Source organism: Sminthopsis crassicaudata, chromosome 3, assembly GCF_048593235.1.
Source record: "Sminthopsis crassicaudata isolate SCR6 chromosome 3, ASM4859323v1, whole genome shotgun sequence".
In the NCBI taxonomy this organism is placed as follows: Eukaryota; Metazoa; Chordata; class Mammalia; order Dasyuromorphia; family Dasyuridae; genus Sminthopsis; species Sminthopsis crassicaudata.
Window position 1 is genome coordinate 253,763,250 of NC_133619.1, and position 22,103 is coordinate 253,785,352.

General features: G+C 31.0%; 1 long non-coding RNA gene across 1 annotated transcript in view; it reads left to right on the forward strand.

The window, feature by feature from the left end:
- Positions 1 to 22,103, forward strand: part of LOC141561193 (uncharacterized) — a 189,686-nt gene that overhangs the window by 33,258 nt on the left and 134,325 nt on the right. The gene's annotated exons all lie outside the window — the stretch shown is intronic.

The following is a 22,103-nucleotide window of genomic DNA, read 5'->3' on the forward strand; positions in this document are numbered from 1 at the left end:
AATTTGACAAAAGTTTTTATATATTTTATATATTTGAGATAGGAAAGCTTTAGCAGAGAAACTGTCTATAAAAATCCCCCCCTAATTTTCTGCTTTCCTTCCAATCTTGGCTATATTTTGTTTTATTTGTACAAAACATTTTTAGTGTAATGTAATTCAAATTATCCATTTTACATGTAACTTTTTTCTCTTATTTAATTCATAAATTTTTCATCTATCCAAAAGTCTGATAAGTAATATGTTTCTGTTCTTCTAATTTTCTTGTAATTTTTCTCTTTATATCTCGAGCACATATCCATTTTAACTTTATTTTAGTAAACAGTGTAAGGTATTGGTCCATGCTCAGTCTCTCCCATAGTGCTTTCCAATTTTCCCAATAATTTTTGTCAAATAATGAATTTCTATCCCAAAATCTTGTCCTTACACTTGGCAAATACAAGGTAATTATATTTATTTACACCTTTTAAATCACTCACTTCTGTATTTTAGCTTATTTCACAAATTTCTAATGTGCTGTCAGATCCCCTTCTTAAAGGGTAGACATTATGGCATCAATGACCTCATTGACATCAAATAAAGATTGATAGTAGTGAGGCAAATATGTGGCAAATTCCCATATGTAATAAGCATTTGCTTCTCCTCCACATGTAAGATGAAGGTTTATGAGTGGTTCAAAGGAAGAGAGAATAGATACATCTAACATTTTCCTTCACTCTTCTCCAAAGTAGATTTTAATTCTTGCAAAGAATAGGAGACTAGAACAGAGGGGATAACAAACTAGAATTATATTAATCTGCTACTTTAAATATAGTCTACAAGTGTAGTTTGTCTGAGAATCATTTTTTAAGATTCAATCTAGTTTCTGATTGCTATTTCATTACTAGGGGGAAGTGGAACCTCAGGCTTTACATACAAGTTTTAATTCCCTTCCTCCCAAATACTAGTTCCACAATGAACACACATAGCAATTTTCAACAAAAAATCCATATTGGCAAATTAGAAAAGAAAAAAAAAAGGGAGATGATATACACCAAAAATATATGCCATATGCCATACTATACAGAATGAAAGAGCTCTCCCATTAGAAGTGTAGTAACTGCTCGACTATGAGAGAGAGTCAGAAGAAAACTTCAAGTAACTGTACAAGAAGAAAGTGCTCTCACACTTTTTTCAACTTTGCCCTATCCCTCACACAGGACAGTGAACTCATTTCCATCTATGAGAGAAGATTCCCAGAGTGTTGGGCTTTGGGACTGAGGTTACATTAGATTCCTTTTCTCTCTTAGAATTCTTGTCTGTAATTTTTTTTATTTGTAAATAGCATATTTTTTGCTACTTTGATCTTAGATCACCATGATTTATTTTTGCTTTGCAAGAATGAGAATATTGATAAAATCTCTATTAGTATGAAGATATCCCAGGGAGCCTAATTTTTCTTAGAAATTCTTTTAAACTGTAGTATCAAAATGAGTTAAATATTTTTAAAAACAAAACCAGTTAAATATTTTACTGAATTTTACTTTATAAGTGGTTATCCTAGCAATACTTACATATGGCTTTAATTATATTATATATATGCACATTATATATATATATATATAAAGCATATTTAACTTGTTAAAATAATATTTTGGATGTAAGAAGCATCTGAAACATAGGCAGACTCAAATGACTAAAAGTTGACTTTAATCAAAAGCCCAATGTACTGCTAATGGAAAACAAATGTGCACTGTTAAGTATTTAATAATTATAAGTGCAGTGTTTGTTGACATCTAAAACAAAACAGTATTAGGAATAGTATTGAAATAAGTTTTTGCTGTTTTACAAGAGTGCTAGACTATAAATATTTGGAGAAAAGAAAAATGACTTTGGAAAATGAAGAACAGAAAACAGAGAAGGAACTCCTAGCTCTCCTCTCCAGGATAATTTTCAAAAATATAAGAGATATCAACAAATGTTTCTAAATTCCTATAGTTGTTGAGTTCTAATTATTTATAAAGTGTAACGAGCTGTCGTCTCCAGAAGCTGCTGGATCGCTCTCTGGGAAGAGATCTGCTGTGTCTTCTACTCAAATCTCTCCGACAGATTTTTCTTCCTGTAATGAACCGTTGTCTCCAGGTAGTTGCTGTTAACTCTTGTCCAAAGAAGTGACTTCCCTTCCTGCAGAGAGCCCCGTCAAGCTTGATGCAATTCAGAGTCTTTTCTTATCTCTGAGAGTCCTCTCTTTTATTCTCCCAGAGAATGGGCGTGGGATAATGCAAGGGCTTCTGGGAAGAACCACCCCAGCCAATGAGCTTGCCCCCTCTATCAAGTCAACCTGTTCTCACCTTGTAATTGTCCAGAAAACCTGAATTCTCACCTTGTCACTGTCCAGACAACCTCAGTTCTCACTTAGTAATCCTAACATCAAAGCATTCTGCAAATAATGTTCTTAAGCTTATCAATGTCCTAAAATGTGACATTTAGGATTAAAAATCAAATTAAAGGTATATAATTTGACCAAAAAAGAAAACAAGAAGATGGGAATAAATAGCAGAGTTCAACACTCTGACTATCAAATGAATTATTATGGTAAAGCCTTTCACAAATCATATAAATGTTATCTATTATTATTTAGTGATTATTGTTATTAATATTATTTTTCTTCATCCCTCTATCCTAAAGATATCTCCCCCCCCACTCTATGTACATATATCCACTTATATATATTATATATATTGTAAGCTTCTTAAGACTGGGACATACCTATATTTTCATCTCATTTTCTTACTTTATCTTCTATATTTTAGATGTTTTAAAATAAATATAGTTCAAAAATTGTCACAAGCTACATTTATAGAATTGTCTCTTATTATACCCACATAAACATCCATATTACAAGCAAACTGGACAGTGATATTTTAAAAAGATAATTGAATTTGAAAGAGTTTAAGTGACAATTCTCTCTCTAATATATGACTTTAGGCAAGTTGCTCTAACTCTATAGAAATTTATTGATCCTGGGGCCATTCTATAAATTCAATTTTTACTTTCCCAATTATGAACCTTTGTTAATGCTGTTCTATTTTCTTAAATGCCCTTCTACACATCTCTCCATCTGTGGCTGTCAAAATGCTGCCCAGAAGTAGTCATATCCCAGTTGATATTTCCTTCATGAAGGCTTTCTTTACCTCTCTGAAATGTATAATCACCCTTCTTTGATGTGACATTTTTTCATGATAAAGTTTTTACTCATAAAGTTTTATAAGTTTTTTTTCTGTTTATACACATGTTAACTTTTAAAATATACATTTCTTTATTATTTTATTTTATTTTATTAAAAAGCCTTTTATTTTTAAAACATATGCATGGGTAATTTCAACATTCACTCTTGCAAAATCTTGTGTTCCAAATTTTTTTTCTCCTTCCCTTCCTCTCATAACCTCCCTTAGACAGCAAGTAATCCAATGCTTAACATGTTTTCTATACATATTTAGATAATTATCATGCTGCACAAGAAAAATCAGATCAAAAAAAAAAAAGAAAAAGAAAAAAGTGAGAAAGAAAGCAAAATGAAAGCAAACAACAACACAAAAGTGAGAATACTATGTTGTGATTCACATTTAGTTCCCATAGTCCTCTTTTTTGGATGCAGATGACTCTCTTCATCAAAATATCACTGGAACTGGCCCTAATGTCCTATTAAAAAGAGCCACATCCATCAGAATTGATCATCATATAATCTATTGCTGTACATGATGTTCTTCTGATTCTACTTCACTTAGCATTTGATATGACATTTCATTCCTATCTTCATGCCTATCTTACATATATAATGTCACTGTTATTTGTGGATTTTTAATATCTGCCCTAGTAGATTAATTGAGTGCATCTTACTAATTTTATATTTGCTATAGCACTTAACATGGTACTTAAAATAGTCAAAGTGCAAATAAATATTTGTTCTATCCAGAATAAACTGCCCCATATTATTGTTCATCAATATCTGTGTCACTAACTTACTTTGATTCACTTTCTATTAATTCATAACAATAGGTTACAAAAAAATTTGTTATCTAAAAATTTCTTTTTTATGATGAAGTAAAAAATCATCAAATAAGAATACTTCAATGTACATGGAAAAATAGAAAAACAGGAATTGAATATGAAACTGTGAACAGTTTTATATGGTAGCTGTTATAGTCCAAGACCTAAGAAGGTCTGACTTAACTCTCCTCTACTCTCACACCACTAACAGGACTGTTGCAAACAAAAAAAAAAGGTACAACCAGATTCAATTTGAAGTTAACTCTTCTGTGAGGTGGCTAAACTCGGGATCTAGTTGTAAGCTGTTTAAGGAGGATACAAGCAGTTTTTGAGTCTTTGAATTCCTGAGACCCAGGAACCTCCTTCCTGACACTATATTTTTAAAAACATTTTTGCAAAGAGCTTTAATTTGTTTTTATTCATTGGTCTGTTTTTAATCTGCCTTGAGAACTGCTTCTTGCTGAGGGTATTGGAATATTATTTTATAAAAGAACTGTTTGTTTAAACTCACTGGTTCTGAGTAATCCATTGTAACAGATGAAGGTTAATGACCTTAACATTGTTGACAACTTGTGTTGCATCTTTAAAAAACTGCTTATATGTATCTTTTCATCATTTATCTTTAGGGAAAGTGGTTCTTTTTCTTATATATTTGTACCAAGTCCTTATGTATTTTGAATATCAGAGCTTTAATAGAAAAATTTGCTGTAGAGTTTTTTTTCAAGTTAACTGTTCCCTTTTTAATTCTTGCTTTTATATGTGTGCAAAAGACTTTCAATTTTATTTCATCAAAATTATCGATGACTTCATATTCCTTTTTCATTTAAGAACTGCTCTCCTCCCCATAGTTATAAGAGGTATCACCTCCCCTTGTCTTCTAATTTGTTTATAATATTATAATTCATATTTAGATTATAATCACAGAGAGCTTAATGTTAAATGTGCTGTGAAATGGTAGTTTACATCTAATTTCTCCCAGGCTGTTTTCTGCTTATTCCAATAAGCAACCCAGTAACTGGTGTCCTTGAACTTATCAAATGTTATACTGTGGAATTGCTTTAGGATTTTACCTTGTTGTTCCTTTTAATAAGTTTTTCAACCTTATAAGTAGTGTGAAATAGTTTTGATGATTATTGCTTTGTATGATTGTTTGTCACTGCTATGCTACTTTCCTTCCTGTTTTTGTTACTTTCATTAAAACACTTCATAATTTGATTAGTTTTTTTTAAAAACCTTTTCTTCCCTTGTGTTTTGTATTTGCTATGCTTACTTTTATAGGGTAACCCCAGGAAAGTTGGCATCAAATCTTTAAATTAATTTAGATAGTATTTTTATTAACATGGTACTGTCACGAGCAATTTCTCTCTCCATTTTTAAGTCTTTCTATAAAGAGTTTTGTAGTTGTTAGACAATTCAATTTTGTAACTTAACAGGTAGACTACCATATATTTATATATTCTATGGTTACATATATTCTATGGTTAATTTGTTTTCAATCTTTTCTTGGTAAGTTTTCTGGGGGGTTGGGTTCGGGTTTTGGGTTTTTTGTAAAATACAGGAAAGTTTATTAGTTTTTGATTTTTTAATTTCATATCTTTTAATTTTTTTGATACTTATCAAAGTTTATTTAAATTTCAGTTGAATTTCTAAGGTTTTTAAAAAATATTTTAGAGAGTGAACTTTTTTGCCTAAATTTATTCCCTAAATTTATTTTTGTCTAGTTGCAATTGTAACATTTCTAGAACTATGTAAAATAATAGTAGTGAAAATAAATACTTTTGCTTTACTCCTTGGTTTCAGATAATATTTATCGTATTAGGAAAAATTTGTTTATTCCTGCACTTTTAAAAGTGATTTTAACTTAAGAAGCATGTTGTGTCAAAAGCTTTTTTCTTCATCTTTAATGTATTTTAATTATTATATTAAATGTATTATATATAAAGATTAAATTATTAATGTATTTTTAATTATTTTTGTTACCAATACCACCTTTGTTTATAGTTTTTCTCATATTGAACCAATCCTGCACCATTGACATAAATAAAACCTGATCATAATGTAAATATACTGAATACTGTTATAGACTCTTTGCTAATATTTTGTTCAATATTTTATATTATTGTTTGTAAAAGATAATGTTCTTTTCCCACACTTTATCTCTCAGGATCATATTTGTTTTGGAGTAAAAATTTGACTGGATATATTTTTTCCATATTTGCAAGCAATTTACTTATAAACTTAATTGTTATTTGTAGATGGAACTCACTTATAGAACCAACTTGGTCCAATGAGTGGATAATCTCTGAACTTCTTTTCTTCACTCAGCTCAAATTCTATTCATTGGTTCTTAAATTTTTTTAACCTCAATTTTAGTTTCCTTTATGACATAGATTTTGTAGTTAAAGCTTGTTTTGTTTATATTATTTCCCTAATTGTTTCATTCTTTTTAAACCACTTCCTCTTCCCTCTCCTGGTCCTACCACAAAAGTTATGTATGTTTTACATATATATGGGTATAAATGTATCATTGTATGTGCTTGTGTTTTCAATCTTCTTTTTGTCTCAAATAATAAAGGTGATTGAAATGCCTGTTTTCAGGTATACTCCAATTGTAAGATAAAATAAGATTCTTTCTCCTCTACATTTCTTATATAAGACCTATATCTTGCTACTAGACGCAGATGGCTTTGGAGGGGAAAGTGAGACAGCTGACTTTGCACAGCCTTCCCATATTCAAATCCAGTCCACTTGCATGTTATGGCATCTCCTTCCTGAATGTCATGGTCCTCTTCTAGAACAAAGGACAAACAACAACAACAATAATATTTCCTGTCCCTCACCCCTTTTGTATTTGAAACTGAATCTTCCTATTTCATCCAGCATGGAAAGATAGTGATCAGTTATGGAGATGAACCCATTATAGATTGGCACAGAAGTTTTAATTAGCTCTGTTTTGGCTCTACATTGCTCAAGTATCATCACCATATTTGGGTCATAAAAGGAATTTGGTAGGATTCTTTCTTTGTCTATTTTGTAAATAGTTTGTATGGCATTGGAATTCTTCTTTAAATGTATCTTAGGATTCACTTGTTAATTCTTCTAGTCATGTGGACTTTTTATTAAGGAGTTCATTGGTGGCTTATTCAAATTTGTTTTATGATTTTAAGTATTCTATTTCCTCTTCTGTTAATCTGAGCAATTTGTATTTTGCAAATATTCATCCATTTTGTTTAGATCATCAGATTTATCACCACATAGTTAAGCAAAATAGTTCCCAATTATTGTTTTAATTTTTTCTTCACAGGGGTAAATTCACCCCTTTAATTTTTGATACTGGCAATTTTATTATCTTCTTTTCTTAATTAAACAATGATTTATCCATTTTATCAGTTTTTCATAAAAGTAACTAGTTTTATACAGTATTTCAATTGTTTTCTTGCTTTCTATTTTATTACTTTCTCTTCTGATTTTCAGGATTTCCAGTGTGGTACTGGAGATTTTTTACTTGTCCTTTTTTTCTAACATTTTTATTTGCATTCTCAGTTTATTGGTCTGCTCTTTCTCTATTTATTAATGTAAGCATTTAAAGATACTTTGTACTATTTTGGCTATATCCCATAAATTTTAATATATTGTTTCATTTTTATTATTCTTTTTCATGAAATTGTTTTTCTATGACTTGCATTCTTAAAGGTTAGATTAGTTTCTAATTGGTATTTCTCTTTCCATATCCCTTTATTAAATGTAATTTTATTGTGTTATGATCTGAAAAGGATGCATTCAATCTTTCTGCACTTGATTGTGAGGTTTTTGTGCCCTAACACAAGGTCAGTTTTTGTATGGATATATTTCTTTCCATCTCCATTCAAATTTCTCCAGAAGTCTATCATATCTAACTTTCCTAAAATTCTTTTCACCTCCTTAATTTCTTTGTTGTTTATTTTTTGTTTTATTTATTTAGTTTTGAGAGGGGAAATCTGGGATACTCTGACTAATATAGTTTTACTATCTATTTTCTCCTGCAACTCATTTAAATTCTCCTTTAGAAATCTGGATACTATATCATTTGGTGTGTATATTTTTTCAATATTGATATTGTTTCATTGTCTATTGTACCTTTTAGCAAAATGTAGTTTCTTTCTTTATCTCTTTAAATTTAGATCTATTTTTGCTTTTGCTTTATCTGAGATTACAATTGCTACACTTGGTTTGTTTGTTTTTTACTTTAGCAGAAGCATAACAGATTCTGCTCCAGTCTTTTACCTTTACTTTGCATGTGTCTCTCTGCTTCAAATGCTTTTCTTGTACACAACATATTGTAGAATTCTGGTTTAATCCACTTTTTTTTTCTTATGTTTTATGGATGAGTTTCTCCTATTCACATTCACGATTATAATTATTGTCTCTCTATTCAATTTATCTCTATTTATCCTTGTCTCTTTCTCCTTTTACCCTGTTCCTCCTCCCTACTGTTTTGCTTCTGACTACTACCTCCCTCAATCTGCTTTCCCCTCTATCAGTTCTCTCCACCCATTTTTCTTGCCTTTTTCCCCTCCTGCTTCCCTATATGGTAAGATAGATTTTTATACTCTACTGAGTGTGTATGTTTCCTCTTTGAGCCAAATCCAATAAGAGTAATGTTCAAGCAGTGCTTACACCCCTCATCTTCTTTCCCTCCACTGTAATGGGTCTTTCATGCCTCTTAATGTGAGATAATTTAACTCATTCTACCTCTCATTCCTTTTCTGCCAATGCAATACTCTTACCCATTAATTTTTTATTATGCCATCAAAATCAACTTATATTCATACCCTCTCTATATATACTTCTAATTACCCTAATAGAGATTCAGTTCTTAAAAGCTACAAGTCTCATCTTCACATGTAGGGATATAAACAATTTAACTTTATTGAATAAAATGTTTTTTTTTTTCCTTTCCTGTTTACCTTTTTTTCCTTCTCTTGAATCTTGCATTTGAAAATTGAATTTTCTATTTAGCTCTGGTCCTTTCATCAGGAATGCTAGATAGTCCCTTATTTCATTGAATATCCATTTTCCTCCCTGAAGGATTATGCTTAGTTGATCCTTGGTTGTAATCCAAGCTCCTTTGCCTTCTGGAATATCATTCAACATTCTCAAATCTTTTCATGTAGAAGTTGCCAAATCTTATGTAATTCTGACTTTAGTTTCTCAATATTTGAATTGTTTCTTTCTGACTGCTTGTAGCATTTTGTCCTTGACTTGAATGTTGTAATTTGGCTATAATGCTCTTGGGAATTTTCATTATGGGACCTTTCTGGTCATAGGAAATCAGAGCAATTTTCTTTGATTATTTCCTTAAAGATGCGGTCTAGGCCCTTTTATTATCATGGTTTTCAGGTAGTCCAATAATTGTCAGATTTATCTCTTCTGGATCTTTTTTTAGGTCAGTTGTTTTTTCAATGAAATATTTTAATTTTTAATTTTTTTTCATTTTTTACTTTGTTGGATTGATTCTTATTGTTATATTTTATTTTTCCAAATTTCATATTAAAATAATTTTAACATTTAGAGTTTTTTTTAATTTTTTAAGTTCCAAATTCTATTTCTCCTTCACTCCTTTCCCTCCCCCTTCCCTGAGATGATAATCAATCAGGTATAGTTAAATATGTGCAATGTGTAAAATATCTATAATAGACATTTTGTACAAGAAGACTTGAAGTAAATGAAAAGAATGAAAGAAATAAATGAAAAATATCACGCTTCAGGCTATATTCAAACAAGATCATTTATTTCTTTGAAGGCAGATAGCATGCTTCATTGTTAATCTTTTAGAATTGTCTTGGATTATTGTATTGCTGAAAATAGCTAAATTATCACAATTCTTCACTGCACAAGATTGCTGTAACTAGGTACAATGTTCTATGAGTTCTGTTCACTTCAATCTGCATCAGTTCATGTTTTCCAGGTTTTTTCTGAAATCATCCTGTTTGTCATTTCTTATATCATAATAATATTATATCACAATCATATCACAATCTATCACAATCACAACTTCTTTATCCATTCCCTAATTGATGGACATCCTTTCATTTTCCAATTCATAGCCACCATAAAAAAAAATCTGCCATAAACATTTTTGGGCAAATAAACCCCTTTTCTCTCTCTCTCTTTTTAAAAAATATTTTTGGAATATAGACCTATCAGTGATATTGCTGGAATAAAGGATATCCAGAGTTCTATAAGCCTTTGGGCATTGTTCCAAATTGCTCTCCAGAAGGATTGGATCAATTCACAGCTTTATTAAAAGTACATTAATGTTCCAGTTTTCCCACACCTCCTCCACCATCTGAAGTTTTCCTTTTTTATCATGTTAGTCAATCTGACAGAAGATAAGTGGTACCTCAGACTTATTTTCATTTGCATTTCTCTAATCAATATTAATTTAGAGCATTTTTAATATTATTATAGTTAGCTTTGATTTGTCTGCAAATTATCTGTTCATATTATTTGACCATTTGCCATTTGATGAATGACTTGTGTTTTTATAAATTTGACGTTGTTCTCTATATATTTAAGAAATGAGGATTTTGTAAAGAGATATTGGGGAGTTATCCCAGTTTTATGCTTTACTTTTAATTCTGATTGCAATGGTTTTTGCAAAAACTTTTAAAAATTTTATATAACCAATATTATTTATTTTATATCTTGTAATGTTTCTAATCTTTATTTGGTCCTAAAGTTTTCTTTATTCATAAATCTAACACAGTAAAAAATCCCATGCTCTCCTAATTTGTCTATGGCAATATTACCCTTTAAAATCATGTTCCTATTTAAACTTTGTTGTGGTATTTGGTATGAGTTATTGCATACCTAGTTCTTATTGCACTGTTTTTCTAGTTTTTTTAAGCAGTTTTTTGTCAAATAATGAATTTTTGTTCCAAAAGCTTGGATCTTTGGATTTATCATATAGCATATGACAAACTAGATTACTGTGGTAATTTATGTAAAGTATACTTAATCTATTCAATGAATATACCACCATTTCTTAGCCAATACTAGATTTTTTTTTTTGATAATCACCACTTTATAACACAATTTGAGATCTAGTATAGCTAGGCCATCTTCCTTCACACTTTTTAAAAAATTAATTTTCTTGATATCTTTAGGCTCATTAGTTTCCACTTCCCTAATTCTAATTGTTAAGGAATTTTTTTTTCTTCAGTTAGCTTTTTAACCTTCTTTTCCATTTGATCAGTTCAACTTTTTAAGGAGTTTTCTTCAGGGATGTGCTTTCCATTTTCCATTTTTTGTCCTTTCTTTACTAAAACTTTGACTCTTTTTTGTGATTCTTTTGTGTAATTTTTATTTATTTCCCAATTTTTAAAATCCTTTTTGAGGTCTCCCAGGAGGTCTTTTTTGGCCTGAGGCCAATTTATATTTCTCTTTAAGGCATTGCAGGTAGACATTTTCATACTGTTACCTTCTTTTGAGTTTGCATTTTGATCTTCCCTGTCACCACAGCAGCTTTCTATAATCAGGACTTTTTAGTTGCATTTCCCAGTATATTTTTTGACTTTTAAAGTTGAGCTTTGCTCCTGGAGAAGAAAAGGCACTGAATCAAGCTTCTTACTCCAGGGGCCAGGAGCATTAGGCTATGTTCCCCTTTTATTCAAGTGAGACAGAACTTTCCTATAATTCTTCTAAGTTATTTTGGGCTGGAAAATTGTTTTATCCCAATCTTTTCTTGTTTCCATTGTTCCAGAATTTGTTTTGAGGAGTGATTTAAAATTGCTTTAAGGGAATTCAGAAGAGCCCAGGTAGTTTCCTGCATTTTCGCTGCCTTCTTTCTCCCTCCCTCCCTGTCTCCCTCTCTCTCCTTCTCAGCTCCTTGCCCCCACCTCTGTCTTTCTTATTGTCAGCTCCTCCTCCAAACCACTGTTATATTCCACTGTAGTCTCCTCTTAATCATCTTCCACTGCCCTTTAATTTACTCAAGTTGTGGTGTTCTGTCTTTAGTAACTCAAACTTGTAGTTATTATTCAACAACTGCAGGTCTTAAAATATTATGTACTAAAAGCAATTTTAAGATTAAATCATTGATATTGGAATAATAATTACTTTGAAACTATGCTCAAGTGCTAGAAAAAAATTACTCTAATTTCAACTATGAAGAAATGCACTGATTTTTCCTGAAAAAAAATATGATAATTAGTACTACAATATTAGGGATTATCTGCCATCTCATTGATGTGGTACTGCCTTCAATAGATCAGTCAGTCAAGAACAAATTATTAAGCATTTATCTTAACATAAGCACTGTTCATTAATATAACTATGCATTAATGTAAAAAATAAACATACAAAAAAATCTTCTCTAAAGAAGCGTACATTCTAAAGGATAAAAATATGTATATTAATTAAGAAGGTATAAGATATAAAGAGTAGATGTAAGGGAATGCACTTGAAGCTCAGAATCCTCATTTAGGCCTACTATAGGAATTCATTTTTGAGCTGAATTTTGATAAGAAAAGGTGAGGAGAGAAAGCATTCCAAGCATGGAGGACAGACAATGACAGGGGACAAATACATGTGAGGAAGAACATGTAGGCAATTATAGCTAAACTGCACAGCATTCATAGGCGAGTAAAATGTAAAAAACAATGGAAATATAAGATGTCAGATGTGAAAAACCTTTAAATATCAGAAAGAAGAATTCTCCCTTAAGATAGTAAAGAAACACTGGAGTTTTCTGAGAGTTTGAGTGAGGTGACATTTTCCTGCACTTCAGGATATAATTTTGGCAGTTTTATGGATGATTGATTGGAATGGAAAAAGATGAGACAAGGACACTAATTAGAAGTCTATGGCAATAGACCAATGGAGAGGTGTTAAGGCTCTGAATTAAGGTGCTAGCTGTGTAAAGTGGAGATAAAGTTATGTGTGCCTAAAATATTGTCAAAATAGAAATAAGATATAGGATGAGTGAGAATGAGAAATGTAGAATGCACTTGAAGTTATGATCGTAGAGATAACTGATAGGATGGAAGTGCCTTCAAAAAAAAAAAAAGGAAAAATCTGAAGAGAATTTGGTTTTAGGTAAATGACAATGAGAGTTCTATTTTGGGCATTCTGAGTTTCAAATAGTTTATAATAAATAATAATAAAGTCAGAGGCCAGATTACAGATATTTTAGAATATTGCAATCAATCTATACCTTTGCATCCTGTGTCATTTTTGTAGATGCCCTCCTATGAATTCTGTGGCAGGTGATCTCAACCTGTTAGGGGGCATCCACTAGATATTTTTCCTACTATATAATTTTTAAAATACATTTTATTGAAAATTTTCATTTTTATTTAAACTGTATTTTCCAATGTATCCCTCCCTCTCCCAAAGATCCATCTCTAAAACAAAAATTAAAACAGTCAAAAAACTAACCACACATCAAAAATGTCTGTCATTTTATACATTGTTCCATATTCACAATCCTCTATTTCTGCAAAAAAAAAAAATGATAGAAAAGTTTGTACCATTTCAATTTTGATTATTTTAAACGTAATGTTCTTTTCATTTATGTTGTTGTGGACATTAAACATATAAATATAGTTTTCCTAGTTATGAATAATTTAATTTGTGTTGATTAATATTTCCTGGTTATGATTAGTTTATATCAATTAATATGCTTTCTCTGTATTCATCATGTCCATAATTTATTAAAGCATTCCATTAACTTCAAGTAATACAGCTTCTTTAGTCATCCTCCAATGTATTCTTTGTATTCAGTTCTTTGCTACTACAACAAAATATTAAAATCATCTATAAATATTTTGGTGTATATGACTTAAAACAAATCATTAACCTCTTTGGTATACATGCCTAGCAGTATAATCTTTGAACAAAAGAATTGTCCGTTTTAGTCTTCTTACTTGTATAAGTCTGATTGTTTTTGAATATCTGATCTAGCAATAACTCTAGAAACACTGTAATTATATGTTCATTTTTCTATAATCCCTCAAATCATAGTTATTAGTAATTTTAATTATTTCTGATTCATTTTTGTTTATTGTTTCTTTGATCTACTTTTCTATTTTTTTGTTGTTATTGGTTTTGTTTTTGACATGTAATCTCCGTCTGGAAATGTAACAGCCACTCATGAGCTCAAACATACTTCTTATCAATCAGAAATTTGACCTGCTATATTTCCAACTTGGAATGATGTGCATCCTGGTGTGCACCCCAGGGGCTCATTATATTGGTACTAGACATAGTGTATACTTCTAATCAACTTAAACCTTTCTGAAGCCCAATAATATCTAACTCAAATGATCTACTAGCCTCAACTTTCCTAGGAGTAGGGACTACTGATGCCCGGCTTAATTCCATTTTTTAAAATGAATATTAAATTGTTTTGATGATTATTGCTCTATACCATAATTTATGATAGTTAAGATTTATTCCCTCTTCATGGCTACTTTTATTTTTTTCTATTTGTGATTCTTGGCATTTTTTCCTTCAAATAGTCCTTGTTATTATTTTGCTCTCATCTTTGCAGTGTATGTTCCTTTGGTAAATTAGCATACTAATCTAAATGTGTACATTGAAGCAGTATACTCATTTTTATTATATTGACATTATCGTGAACTCTGCATATATATCTAGTTCTTTAAGTCATTTCTCTACAGAGAATTTTGTCATTGAATTTATACAGGTTCTGAGTATTCTTTGATAGACTGAACTCCAAATATTTTTTTGAATTTTATAATTAGATTGAATGGGACTTCTCTTTCTGTTATCTCTTCCTGTGTTTTATTAAACCTATAGAGAAATGCTATTGAATTTTGTGGATTTATTTTGCATCATACTACTTTGCTAAAGTAACAGGCTTAAATAGTATCATTATTATTATTTTACTGACTCCCTAGTACTTTTAAAGTGCATTTATCATGTCATTGGTAAATATAGTTTTGTCTCCTTTTTGCTTATCTTTATGTTTCTTATTTCTTTCTCTTTGTCCTTTCTGTTACTAAAATTATACTCTCTGTGATCTATTCCTTCAACTTTTATCACATCCATCATTTGCATACCCAGTAGGTTTGTTCTTGCTACCTCAAATTCTAAGTGTAACATTAGGGTTGCACTCCTAATGTGAATCCTTGCCAGTTCACTTCCCCATTAATAATCTGCCAGTAGAAAGAATTAGCTCTTAGCAAGCATTCTCAAATGGCATCATAAAAACAGCAGTTGCAAAATATTCCCTCCATAAACCTAGAGAATACTCTACTGTAGGATCCAAGTGGAATAGGGTCAAACTTAGGGTAAAGTGGACCATAAATGTAAGATATGCATGTGGCAAAGGGAATTCAACTCCTGATACTATAGGGTCTGGAAGTCTTTTTTTCTCTTGATTAAGGCTTCATTTTGGGTTTCCAAAATCAACTTCTTTTCAGACCATGATTTTCATTTGCCTGAGGACATACTCCTTAAAGTTGCTTCTTCTATTGGGTGTGTCTATGATTATCTGTAGCATATATCTCTGCTGTGGATTCAGTGTTCCAATATCTTCTCTTCAAAGTTATGGATTTGATGGGGAGAAAGAGAAGAAAAATATACTTTCTGTTCCCCCCTAAGAGTCTCACTCCAGAATTACCTCCTACATTCAGTCTTACCTTGATTTTTTTGAATTCCTTAGGTTTTAGTTCTTTAAAAACTCTAGATGCATGGTTAATTTATTTTCTCAGATAATTGCCTATGCTCCTTTCTTAATTTAAGGTATTTATATTGGACAATAGTCTTAAGACACTGATATATATCAGTAATACACATAAATGCACACATATATACAGATACACACTTATACATATAGAGTATGTGTGTGTATTAATACATAGAGACAGAGACAGAGAGAGGCAGTTTAAAGCTTCAATAATATTTTGTGATTACATTTTGGGACTTCTGGGACTAAATCAAGTGAGGTAAAAAATGAGAGGTAAAACTATTTTAATAATACCAGCAATTACAGATGGCTCTCGAATAACAGAAGGGAAAGGGAGTATATATATATATATATATGTATGTATTTTTTTTTACTTATTTTATTCCTGTATTTATAGGGAGAATTTAGGAGATTACCAATTGCAGGCACACCTTAGAAATCTTGCAAGTTCAATTCCAGACCATTGGACTAAAGCAAATGTCACAATTAAGTGAGTCCCACAAAATTTTTTATTTTCCAATATACATAAAAGTTATGTTTACTCCATACTGTAGTTAATTAAGTACTATCTCTAAAAAAATTAAATGTATGTACTTAATTTAAATAATTTTATTAATCATTTCTAGCACCTACTGCTAGACTTTATTCTTGAAGAAAGTATATGATATATATTTATTTACTACATATGTTATATATAAATATATATATATGAATTATATGCATATATACACATATTATTTGCATTCCTTATTCCTCCCTAATTTACTCTCAACCATGTTTTCTATGTCCCACACTATACCAACTTTCATATCAAAAGAAAATATATTCAGAAGATCTTACAGAATTCTTTCTCTTCTTCCTCATCTTCTACCATAGATACCAGTGCATAATCAGTGATTTTTTTTCTTCAGACTTTTTTAAATGCTTATAATAAGAACTGAAATATAAACAAAACAAATAACTCATCAGATAATGTTTATTGGTGTCTTTAGTTTTATAATAAAATCACTACTACCAAAACCTTTATTAGTTTCTCAAAGGAGAGCCTATGAGTTATTTTTCTATTCAGCTACATTTTTTATTATCTTCTGGTTTCATGCCAAGATGATTAAATTCAGTTCCTCCAGTTACAACTGACTCATTAGTCATTAAGCAAGGACTCTACATCTGGAGTAATATAACCTAAATTAATGTTTATAGAGAGAGATACTAGACCTGAGATTTCGTTGACATAGGGAATTTGTGGATAAGGAAATTCCCTTTATCAAAGAAGATGAGCATTTCTTCTACAAATTATAGGCTTAAAGAATTGTCTAAAGCAAAGCTTCCTAAACTGTGGTTCTTAATCCTATATAAGGCCTCGTAACTGAATTTGGGGGTCATGACATTATGATTTGTTATCAGTAAATGTTTGATTTGTATATCTAGTTTACATACATATGTACTCGAATCAATAAAAATTTCTCAGGTGAAAAGAGGTCACAAATGAAAAAAGTTTAAGAATCCCTGGTCTAAAGTGTTGAGAGATTATATGACTTGTCTAGGGTACAGAGTAATATTCTATCCACTCCATTGTGCTGCTTCTCTTATGTATCTGGTATTAACTGTTCTAAAAACTTCTTAATAATCTTCTTTTCTGCAAATCTGCTACCATAACTCCAGAAATGAAAAGGAGTTTGAGTAACAATGGGGGAAAAACATAACCAAATGACCAGCTCTTTGTATGATGAGCCTTTCTCTGTTTAGCTAAGCTTTCAGTAAGCAGACACACCTCAATGAGACATCAGAGTTTGTTTGGGTAGAAGATTCCATAATAAAAGTTAAAAAAAAATTTTAAAAACTCCTTTTCCTTTGATTAGACAAGGTAATAACAAAGAAAACACTTTCAAAATATGCTATTTTTATTCATACTACATTAGATATTAGGGCTTTTGATACTGTACTAGTTTTATGATTTTGAAAATTCATCAGAAAAAATAAGATTTTTCAAAAATCTGAAAATGATTTTTTGCAAAAATTGAAACAGAACTATTATTGTTAGGAAGCTGAGAATTTGGCAGTTAACTGTTGACAGTTTCTAAGAGAAGAGTAAACTTCTAAAGTGACACTATTCTTTACTGAAGGTTTCTGTATTTTTAAAAATTGAACATAAAATTACTATTATGTTCCTAGGGATCAAAGTGTTAGTCATGAAATTTTGGTAGAACTAAGAAGTTGTTAGGCCTATGTGATGCATTAGTGTTTAAACTTCACTGTCCTAAAATCATGGTCACCTCAAAAACTTTAACCTGGAAAAAAAAAGTCATTAGGAAATGTTACTTTGGTTACAAAAAAAAAAAGACAGAAAAAAGAAATGCTTAACATATTCAGAAGATGAAAGGAAATGTGTTCTAATTATAGGTCAAAATATCATAATGTTATATTATGACATTTAAATAACCAATATTAATTAGCTATATTCAACACTCTTCCTGCACTATGGGATATATAGATAAAATATAGTCATAGTTTCTGCCTTCAAGGAGCTAAAATTAGCACGTATGAAAGACCAATGCATAAAATAAGACTTAGACATTAATGCCATGGTAAACTATACAGGATAGGCTTTAAATGTTATAGTTTCTGATTGGAGAGAGTGAGATGATGTAGGAAGGCTTTGGAACTGCTTTGAAAGACATGTTGGCTTTGTATAGGCTAATATAAAAGTAGAGGTCATTGCACATGAAAAAAACAATAAAAAGAAAGCAATGTCTCACTATAGTGGTTAACATGTTGAATGAAAATTGATTATGGTGGGGCATTTAAAATCTTTATAAAGTCCAGTACAGGTCTGATTCAGCTGGAAATAGGGGATCAATTAAAGGATTTTGATTGAGAGTGTTCTCCGTCTGTCTCTCTTTCTGTGTGTGGAGGCGTTAAAGTGTGGATGTAAATTATGATGACTGTGGTACTCTGGATAGATTTAGAGTCAAGGAGGCCAGGTAGGATTTATGTAACACTTGGGATACCCAGTTCCCAAAATGAGAAAACATAACTTTTCCCCCCTTAAAATTAGTTCAAAGAACATGTAGCTCTAATAGAATAATTTTTAATGGATTGACTCAGTTGGACAATTGAGTTAAGGAATTCGCTTAACCGACTTCTAATAGCTTTGAGAGCAAGAACAGTAAAAGTCAACAAAACACAAGAAAAATAACTGGATCCCTCCCCCCATTTTCAGACTAACTATAAATAGTACAATTCTCATGCTTAGATTGAAAACTACAATTATGTCAACATGAAATTTCATACGTAAAGCAATTAAATGCTTTCCAGTTTTGTTTTGTTTTTTTGAATGAAAATCATGACTGGTTTGGGTTTCTGTTTATGTGGGTTGTTTGTTGGATCATAGTTTTACTCAATTTAACTTCTGTAATTTTGTAAATCTCAGAAGTAGGAGAGATTTTCCCTTTTTATTCTCTCTCTCTCTCTCTCTCTCTCTCTCTCTCTCTCTCTCTCTCTCTCTCTCTCTCTCTTCTCTCCGTCTTTCTCTGTCTCTGTCTCTTTCTTTGTGTGTGTGTTGTGTGTGTTTGTCTGTCTGTCCCTCTTTCTCTTTCTCTCTTGCTCTCTTCATTTACTGGCTCTGATCTTAGCCTAGGTGCTTGTTCTGAGAGGAGAAAAAAAAGTGCTGACGATTGACCTCAATTCCTTTTTCATGAATATTCTCATTCCTTCTAAAATTAACTATAGCTAAATCAAAAGCTCTTTCCCATTCTCACTGAACTAAACTTTTTCATGATTAGGTATGGGTAAACAATACAAGAAAAATTCTACCAGCACACACAATCACTTAGGAACATAACTTTGTTGAAATTTATGCTATATTTAGAGACTTTCCTTTTCTACCATCTAGGAGCTCTGGAAAGCACTCTGTCCTACAGATCATTTGAGGTTTTCTCTTGGGTGACTAGGAGGGAGAATTAGAATCCATTTCAAAATGCTTTGAGGATGTTTTCCTTTTTCTCAGCTGATGGAGCTGGGACTTAAGTTTAACTTCCTCTGAAGTAATAGAAAGAAAGGTTTTTGCATTAATTTGATGGAACAGTCAATTTCATAAATTTACCTTTCCATTGTATTTTTCCCCTGTGGAAGAAGAGGGGTATTCTGCTAAGAGTATTTAGAGTTTTGTTATTAATAAGGACATATCTCTGACCGTGAAAAGGAATTCTCCCTATGTGCCTCTCTCAACCTATATAGCTATTCTTCATAGGAATTAACCAGTATAAAACAAGAGAAAACACATTAAAGTTCTCTAAATCAAATCAGAAGCACAAATAGGATTATCAATGGCCTTGGCAGGCAAGATCCATATTTTATTCTCATTGCACGTTTTTGTATTTTCTAACTGAACATAATTTATCATGATAAAGGAGGTACAGGTCATATATGATTTAGATAATAGAGAAGCTTTATTATTTTAAGACATGGTAGGAAGAGATAAAATGATTGACAGTATTCCCAGGAGGTCAGAGTTCAGCTTAGTGAAATCTGCATACCAATACTCCATAAATAGATAAAGATACATATACACATACAAAAACAACAAAAATGTCTGAGTATGCAGCTGACTTTAAAGGTGAAGCAGAATCTTGCCTAATAATTGAGGAATGAATTGGATAGGAAAAGGGGAAGAAAAGAGGAAGTAACTTTATATGGTTTATATAGCATAGAAGTTAAGGAAAGAAAAAAGAATTACTTGAAAGTAGGTGTAATGATTCAGAGTTTAAAGATGATGTCACTCATTCCTCTCTTTTTGCCTCTACCACAGAAAAACCAAGAAGTTTAGAGAAGGAGTAGATGAATGGGTAAAATAAGAAAGAGTTCTGTCTTGAACATAGTGAGTTTGAGTTGTTATGGAACACCAATTTAAAATGTCCAAAGGCCAATCAGTGGTAAGGATCTGGAACTCACGAAAGACCATGAAGCCAGATTTGTTTATCTAGCAATATTATTCCTAACTTTCAAAAGAACAGTTTCTAATGAACAATGAAGCTGCAAAACAGATTACAAAAGGATGAGAAATAAGTGAAAAGAGGAGAAATAAAAACTGAGCATGAAAAAAACTTTTTATAGAAATTTAGCTAAAAAATGGAAAACGGCTATGGGTTGATTATTTAAGATATAAGGGGCCTGAGTATACTTGTATTCATCAAAGAAATAATCAGAAGAAAGAGATAAAAATTCAGAAAGATAAATGATTGTGGGGGCTATATGCAAGAAAAGAGAATGGAACAAGGAGCAAATTTAGAGAAGATGGTGAAAATGAGCGTTTCTTTTTTAAGTTAATTATTTTATATGAAACAAAAAAATAATTTTTTCTTTCTTTCATTCCATTATTGGGAAAAGAAAAAAAAATTTCATTTTAAATAATGTACAAATCTAACAAAACAAATTCCCAAATTGATCATGTTCAAAAAACATCTACAGCATTCTGCAACCTGAGTCCATTACCATTTTGTCAGTAGGTAGGAACATGCTCCATCAGTCCTCTGGAATCCTGGATAGTCATCGTGTTTATCAGAATTCTTAGGTTTGGGGGAATTATTTGTTTTTTTGTGGTGATAGTACTATTGAATAAGTTGGTTTTATTCTACTTTCTTCACTCTGTAGCAGTTCATGCAGATTTTTCTAATTTTCATTGAAATAGTATCTTTGATCATTTATTAAGACACACTACTATTCCATTATATTAATGTGTATGATTTGTTAAGCCATTACCTCATTGATGGATAGCCCTCAGTTTCTAGTTTTTCACTACAAAAAAATTTTTATATTTATGGCTCCTTTTCCTTTCTATTTGATCTTGTGCATTGTATGGGTCTAGAAATGGTACTTCTAGATCAAAGAATATGTTAATTCTTTAGTCACAGTTCCAAATTGCTTTCTAGAATAACTACCAATACACAATTCTATCACAAATACATTATTGTGCCAATTTTTCTGCAGCCACTCTAACATTTGTTATAATTTTTAATCAGCTCTGGCAATCTGATAGGTATCCAGTTAGTCACTCTGCCAAGTGCATTGCGTGGGGGGAAGATGATGGGGATTTGGGGGAGACAAGATATAAAGACATGAAAAAAAAAACAAAAAAAACAATCCCTGACCTCACAAAATCTTCAATCTAATGGAATTATGTAAGGTAAAATTTCTGGGTTATTTTGATTTGCATCTGAATTCATGATTTGAATCATTCTTTCATATAGAAATTAATAATTTCTAATTTTCTTTTGAGAACTGTTCATATCCTTTGACTAGTTATCGACGCAGATATTCATTCATCATAACACTAGAAATTCTATGTATAAATAGTAAATAAATCCCTTGCAAAGGGATTTATAGT